The sequence below is a fragment of the Fukomys damarensis genome, unplaced genomic scaffold (genome assembly GCF_012274545.1).
Source record: "Fukomys damarensis isolate Sample0158 unplaced genomic scaffold, DMR_v1.0_HiC HiC_scaffold_19, whole genome shotgun sequence".
Taxonomy (NCBI): Eukaryota; Metazoa; Chordata; class Mammalia; order Rodentia; family Bathyergidae; genus Fukomys; species Fukomys damarensis.
The window spans coordinates 63678379-63686318 of record NW_022900931.1 but is presented as its reverse complement, the minus strand read 5'-3'; the positions used below and the strand labels follow the sequence as shown (position 1 = coordinate 63686318).

The window sequence follows — 7940 nt, the reverse complement described above, 5'->3', positions numbered from 1 at the left end:
CGACTGTCCGGCCGCTGGGTAAGCCCCGCCCCCCACTGGCCCCGCCCCGCGGCCAGGCCCCGCCTCTAAACCGACGTCCCACCTTCTGAGATTCGGTTCAAGAATAATAAACACTGCATCTGCATACAGGACACAAACAGAAGACTGCGATGCCGTTTTCCTGGTCCCCACCTTTTCCTTACAAAGCTCACTTCCACGCTCAACCCTCCACACTGGAAGTCTCTGCTTTTTACCTTTTCCTTTTTGTTGCTGCTGGAATGGAACCCAGGACCTTGAGCATGCTGAGCACATGCTCTGCCACTGAGCCACATCCTAGACCCAACTCACACTTTTCCTTTTTGAGGGTCTCGCTATGTAGTTCAGAGTGGCCTTGAACTCTGGCAATCCCACCTCAGCCTCCTGAGTACTGAGATTACAGGCGTGTGCCACTGTGCCCCCACCCCTTCTTGTGAGACAGGGGCTCAGGATATCTTTCCTCGGCCAGTCTCCAGCTTCTAGGCACAAGCGATCCTCCTGCCTCAGCCTCCCTTGGCCCTCCCAATAGCTGGGACTGCAAGTATCACTGCACCCAGGTCTCTACTCTTCCTTAAAAGGCCAACACCCTCTCAAAACGTGACTCTCGTGGTAGGACACGGGCAGAGGAAGGGGTGAAGGGACCTAGGGACACTGTGGGTGGGAGGCCCCACTGACGCTCCTCTTTGTCTCTCAGGCTCAGTGGGGATGAGTCTGAACTTAGAAGCAGAGTGGCATTACCTATAGAGGCCGCGTCAGAAGCGTGAGTGTCCACGGCCGCGGGCCTATGCACCTAGCACTGCTTTGCTAGACCGCCCGACCATGGAGTCCTGACAGTCCCTGCCAGTCTCGGTGGGAAGACGAGCCGTCCACCCACCCTTCTCTCCGACATCCCTCACCTACCAACTTGCTACCCTTCCAACCTCTACTCACCCTGCTCCCCGCTCCCCTACCCACCTCCAGTGACCCGATGTACCTCATCCACACATCCCATTTATGAGGGGCGCTCACCCACATAAGCACCCACCCACTCATCCGTCCCTCCCTCCCTCCTTCCATCTCCAAACACAGTTTTTTTCCTGGTACCGGGGATCAAACTCAGGCCCTTGCGGTGGAACCACAGCCAAATCCCAGGCCCTGAACACAGTTAAACCCTTGCTCCCGCCCCGACGTGCCTCAGGGAGAGTCTGGCTCTTGAGAAGACTGGTCTTGTCTGGAAGTGGACATCAGAAACCAATGATATCCAGGGCCACAGCTGAAACAATAAAGCATAGCCTTCCCGTCACCACTACCTCTGGAGTAGCAGGGAGGCCACTTAGAGAAAGTGACCTGCAGGGAGGGTGCTGCAGGATGAGTAGGAGTCTGCTGGACAGAAGGGATAAAGGTACTGGGTGGAATCTCTCTCTCCCAGGTGTGACTTCCTCTGGTCTGGCATCATGGGAATATGTTAGACAGCCCCAAGACGGAGAGATTATTCTGTTTTCATTATACAGATAAGAAAATGGAAGCTCAGGGAGAAGTCACTTTACAGGCTCGTCCTGCCAGGAACAGCAGAAGGACCAGCATGTGTGGAGAGGCATTTTCTGCCCAGAGTTTTAGTATATGTGCTGCTGAAGCGAGCAGAGCCGAGTTTCTTAGCACAGATCAGATCTCGATTCTCCCTGGATTAAACCCTCTGTGGCTCCCTAGTGCCTTCTGGGCAGACCAAACTCCTTCCCTCAGCATCCCCCCACCTATGGCCTCTGTGGCCAGCAGTGACCAGGACAGCCCAGCCCTGCCCCCATAGGGCCCTCAGTCCAGCGGGGACAGACCCAGATGGCCCAGAGCAGGTAGCACCAGGACCTGGCAGCTGAGGAGCCAACAGAGCGCAGGGGAGCCAGGCCAGGAAGGGGCTCTCCCCTGGACTGCATTCCAGGAGGGGTTCCGGGGGCACTGGCTCGAGGACCGGCGCATCTAACAGCAGGCACAGCATTTTCAAAGTCCCCGGGCACTTAGGCCCCCTCCCCCCTCCACACACACAGGGACCTGGGTTGGGCCAGGCAGGTGGTCCAGGAGGCAGGTGACAACTTCAGGGGGCATCTAGAAAGGAGCACAGCTGAGCCATAGGGGCCCTGGGGCCCGAGCTGGGGAGACAGATGGGCATGTCCCAGCGGGGGCCAGCAGCGGCCTGGGCTGAGTGGCTGATGGCCTCTGGGGTCCACAGTGATGGGGGCTTGTCACCCTGCTTCCCCAGCGCCTGGGGTCTGCTCACCCCTTGCCTCCTTATCCCACCCCGCCTCCCTCTCTTTAGGAACTGGGTTTTGACTACAAAGCCTTCTCACCGAGCTACATTCCCAGCCGCACCCTTTTTATTACTTTTTTGAGACAAGGTCTTGCTAGATCACTGGGTGGCCCAAACTGAGCTCGAACTTTCAGTCCTCCTGCCTCAGCCTCTCCGGAGTACTGGGAAGACAGGCGAACGACACTGCGCGCGGCTCCTGTCTGCCCATCTCTGTCTCCTGCTGCCTCTCCGCGCCTCCTGCGTTCCCTGCCCTGCTGTCCCTGCCCGGTCCCTCTCTGCATCCTCGGCGCTTTGGGTTGCTCCTCCATGCTGAGCGGCCCCTCCTTCCTCACCGCAGACGCTGCCTCTGGACCGTGACCACCGGCCTGGCACCTGCTCGGTGTCCCTGCGGCTCCAGCACTCCGGCTCCTCAGCCCCTCTGCTCAACGCCTACCTCCCTGGGGCCCCCAGGACATGGGACCCGAGTGTCCACCTGAGGGCCTCTCAAGGACAGAGACGTGGCCTCCAGCCCGGCCCCCTGCTCCTGCCTGCCCTGACCTGGGCCTGGCTGCAGATGCCAGGGGCTTGAGGCCCCGCCTGCGGGACAGAGGACTGGGGTGGGGCTATCAGGGAAGGGGGATCACCCAGATCCGACATCTGGGGAGAGTCCCTCACCCTCCCACCCTGCTCCCTCCTCTCCTTCCCCCACCTCCCTTCTCTGACGTCTTCTACCTTTTTTTTTTGATAAAATCTTAAAAACACAAATTCACCAGTTAAGAGTTCTTGTGTCTCTTCCAAGAGTTCAAATTCTAAGGGCCGGGGATTTGACTCAATGGTTCCGCAGCCTGCCTTGCAAGCGCAAGGGCCTGAGTTTGATCGCTGGTACCACGGAAACAAACAAAAAATATCAGAGAAACCAAGAGTTCAAATTCTCGCTGAAGCCCACAAACCACAACTAGTAATAACAATCGATAGTCTGCACCCTGCTCGGGCACCCCAGTGTATCAGTTAGTCAGTGCTGCGTAACAAGAGCTTCCCATAAGCTTCCAAATGTCAGCTATTTTTACCCTTGTGGTGCTGGGGTTGGACTTTCCACCAGGCAGGGCTGGGCAGCTCGGGTGGCTTTAGCAGGGCCACGCTGTGTATCTGTTGTCTGCTGGTGGGCAGCAGGGGGCCTGCTTGTGGAGTGCGGCTGGCCGACCACAGGGACAACCAGGATGAAGGACCCAGCGGCTCTCACCGACAGAAGCTGCACAGTTTGTTCCTGGGGACAAGGCTGGGCTGCACTTCCCTATGGGAATGGGATGCTCTGGGCCACGGAAGCCCCGAGGCCAGGGGCCCCGATCCTAGAGGAGAAAGCGTCCACCCTTTCAGGGGCACGTGGGGTGTCGTGGCTCACAGTGTGGGGGGTGGAGCTGAAGGGCACAGGATGGCAGCTGTTTGAACCCCAGCTCCTATCTGGGGCTTGGGCGATGCTTTCTGCGTCCCTGGGAGTGCAGGTGGAGGGAGGCTCGGGCCAATGCGTGCTGCCCACTGCCGCACCCCAGGACAGTGCTTTGCTTTGTGGCCTCAGGCTCCACAGCTAGATGGGCAGGCGACACTGCCTGCGGTGTGGGGTCCTAGCACTAGGCGGGCCTTGAACTTGGGACCCTCCTACCTCAGCCTCCAGTCTCTGGGACTACAGGCGACCTTCTGCTCACTCACTCACGCAACAAGTACATACTCAGTGCTGACGTCCCATGTGTCCCCACCCTGATACCAAGGCCCTTGTCCTTGGGGAGCTGTTCCAGATGGGCCAAATGAGGCATCGGCCCCGTTTGGGGGACTTGCTCCAGTCTCCCGTGAGGACCAGACTCTGGGGAGGTGAAGAAAGCAGCGTAGGATTTAGCCAGGGGTGGTGGTGCACGCCTGTGATCCTAGCATTTGGGAGGCTGAGGCAGGACTGCCACAAGTTCAACGCCAACCTGGCCTACGCAGTGAGACCACGTGCACCTCTCCCCATCCCTGGAAACGCCCCCACTTAATCCTTTAGGTTATACCCATTTGGAGGCACCACCCGGCGACGGAAAGTGGCCGATGCCCCTAAAAATACCCCCGCACCTCCTGGGCATGGAGCTTTTGATGTCTCCCGTGCGTCACCTCACAGCCATGTCGGACACACAGGCTGTGCACACAGCCTGGGACGTGGGGCCAGAGTCTGTGCAGGGGCCGGAGCACTGCACTGGGGGCCAGGAGGAGGCGGGAAGGGGGCAGCAACGAGGCCGGCCCCCTCCAGGGAGTGGCAGGGAACCGCGGGTGTCCTCTCCCCGTTGGTAACCGCTCCAACAAGATGGAACTCGCTTGCCGCAGAATTCACTGTCTGCAGTCTATAATCAAGCTGTGCATCACCACCACCAGCGACTTCCACCACACTAACCCGCAAGAAAATCCCTGGAACACAGCCGCCCTCGGCTACTAATCCCCGCCCTGTGCCTGGGCTTACCTGCTCTGGGAATTTCCTTTTCCTTTCCTTCTTCCTCTCCTTCTCTCCCTCAGCCGCCCTCGTACTAATCCCCGCCCTGTGCCTGGGCTTACCTGCTCTGGGAATTTCCTTTTCCTTTCCTTCTTCCTCTCCTTCTCTCCCTCCTTCCTTTTATTCAGTAACGGTGACTGAACCCAGGGCCTTCACACTGAGCCCCAGCCCCAGCCCCAGCCTATCTTTCACTTTGAGGCAGAGTTTTGCCAAATCAGCCAGGCTGGCACCTTGAGACCCTCCAGCCTCAGCCTCCCACAGCGCGGATCTCAGACCTGAGCCAGCGCGCCCGGCTGGGCATCTCGCGTCCGCGAACACTGGTGTCTGCTCCTGCCGCTCTGCGTCCTGCCCTCCAGGGCCGTCACATTATGGCGGGGTCCACACTTCGTTTCTTCCCATCTCGGGGGAACTGGTGCAGAGGCGGAGCGGGGCTTGTGCTTCATCCCCGGTGGGTCAGAGGGGACCCTGCAGGCCTGGCTGAGACACTGAGCCACAGGAGGCTGAGTTAAGGTGCCTGGGCCCAGCCTTGTGCAGTGTAAGCGTCTCTCCTCAGGGGACTGCAGACTCTTCCTGCGCTGCAGGAGGGCTGAATAGGGCCTGTGCGCAAGCCAAGGAGAGCCAAGCTGCCAGGAGAGGCGGGGGCAGTGAGCAGGCCCCGAGGGAGTGCGGCCCTGCAGGCCTTGATCCTGGACTTCCGGCCTCTGGAACCGAGAGCCGGAAGCCTCGCTGCCTGTGGTTCTGTCCCGGCAGCCGTGGGAAGCAGGGGAGGGAGTCGGGAGCTATAGCCAGGCCAGGGTGGTGGGAAAGAGCAGGCAGCTCAGGAAGGTGCACAGAAGAGTGCTGGGGACCTCCCGAGGTGTGTGGACCCGAACACGGGGCAGTGGGAACGGCAAACACACCTTCTCCTCCAAGGGCTCTCTGGCAGCCGGGCATGGGGCACATAGCTGTGATCCTAGCATCTGGAAGGCTGAGGCAAGAGGATCTCAAGTTTGAGTCCAGACTGGGGAATGTTATGATTTACAGAGACCCTGTCTCAAAAACTAAAAAGGATCAGGGATGTGGCTCAGTGCAAAGGCCCTGGGTTCACTCCCCAATACTGAAAAACCCAAAGTAGCTCAGTGGCACTGCACCTGCCTGGCAAGCACAAGGACCTCAATTTGATCCCTGGTACAAACAAAAAGCCCATCAAATGGAGCACTCTCGGGCACTTGCAGCGGGAAGAGGAGGTCAGCCAAGGGACACTGCTGGGACAAAGGCCGCAGGGCCAGGGAAGTCACCTTGCCCTACAGGAGCTTTCAGAGGGAGAGGGGAGGGTGGGTCAGGGCTGTGTCCCGTGTGAGTCTGGGTGGGGGGACCTGCCCAGGCAGTCACTGGCATACAACTGTGACTCTGAACACTGAAACAGGCATGCACCCAGTCTCAGCCACACAGGAGGCTGAGGCAGGAGGATCACTTCTGCCCAGGAGTTCAAGGTCAGCCTGGAAACAAAGCAAAAGCCCCCATCTCAAAATAGATCACCAAAGAAAATTAACAACGGCCACGAGGCTGGGCAGCCGAGCTTGGCCTGGGTACTTGTGCCGACCCCAAGGTGGGAGCTGTAATCCCATCTCACCAATGAGGGACCCAGGGTGCAGAGGTGACGTGCGTCTAACGACACAAAGGACATGGCAGATTGGAGGCTCAGGCCAGGTCCCGCCCAGCCTCCTCCCAAACAGCCCTTGCCGCAGGGTCACCGGAGACAGACACCCTCAAGCAGGGCTTTTCAGTGGACGGAGTAGGAAGGGAGGTCGAGGTGGCACCAGTGCGAGCTTTATTGCCCTCCTGTTCCCTCCGTGCCGCCGGGAGCAGCGCCGCTCGGAGCCTGGCCGCCGCAGGGGTCGCCGGGGGATGGTGGGGTCGGGCGGTGGCTCACACGTGCTGCCTTCGGTGGCGCAGCGCCTCGATGGGTGTGAACAGGAAGTCCTTCTGGCAGCTGTCGCAGCGGTAGGGCCGCCGCAGGGCGGACGCCTTCTGGGGCTGCTCGGAAGCGGCTTCCTCAGCACCTGTGGGGTGGGGAGGGAGGCTCAGAGGGGCGCGAGGTTCCCGCTCTCCCCCCACCTCGGGAGCCCCCTTGCTAACCACACACGCGGGCTGGACTGGACCCTATCCCCAGAGAAGGCAGAGACGCAGCCCCGCCACCGTCCCTGCGGCGTGGGGTACAGAGGCAGACGCTGTGGCACCCCTTGGTGACAATGGCACGGACAGCCGAGGGACGAGAAAGGAGCAGGGGACGCAGCCATGGAGACACAGGAGGGACCAGAGACCACAGCCGAGAGGTGGGCCCTGCAGGAGGGAGGAGCCCCTTACCTGGGGCACCGTCGGGCCCCTCTGCACAGGTGCTCTCGTGGGCCATGCGCTCCAGGGGCGTGAGCGGCAGGTGCAGGCCGCAGTGCGGGCAGGTCCAGAAGGTGCGCAGGCAGCCACCGTACAGGTCCGTGTCGCTCTGCAGAGGGTGCGTCGGCTCAGGCCCTGCAGCTGCAGGGTCCGAGTGGGGTTCCTAGCACCCCGTCTCCAGGGCAGGGGCTGAGGGGGCCCAGGGGCCCGCACTCACCGAGAGGCAGTTGTAGGTGAGGAAGTCGGTGACACTGTAGCCACCCTTGGTGGGGTGGGGGGACAGAGCAGAGCTGCCAAAGAGGCCAGGGAGACTGGGCATGGCTGTGATGGTCTGGGGTCCCACATAGAGGTTCTGGGCTTCCAGCCCCGTGAGCCGCCGGAGGCTGTAGGGAACCTAAGGAGACAGACCCAGGGAGCCGACACGGGGCAGCTGGATCCAGCCGTGCCTGCAGCCTTCCCTATGAATGCACATGGCGGCCTCCTCTCTAGTCACAACCTGAGCTGTTAACTGGGGGCACTGCGCCTGTGCACGCAGGTGCTTCACAGGCATCTGCCGAGAAGCAGTGCACAGGCTCCTCCCTGACCAGCTGTGTGGTCTCAGCTCAGCCACTCAGCCTCTCTGTGCCCAAGTCCAGCACACCCGGGCCACCGCCTGCCCCAGCCACAGTGCTACCTTGGTGGCCATGAACTGCAGCAGCTCCTGGCTCAGGGTGGCCACCTCCGTGCGGCTGAGGGGCGCAGCCTCCTCCTCGTCCTCTTCCTCGAGCTGCTGCCGGGCCTGGT

At 60.7% G+C, this 7940-nt stretch overlaps 1 long non-coding RNA gene across 1 annotated transcript; it reads left to right on the top strand.

Moving 5' to 3' along the window:
• On the top strand, window positions 1–3008 carry LOC104873894. The gene is made up of 3 exons (XR_783607.3): window positions 1–18; window positions 710–775; window positions 2631–3008. It is a non-coding gene; the product is annotated as an uncharacterized LOC104873894 (long non-coding RNA).
• Window positions 3009–7940: the final 4932 nt, after the last annotated feature.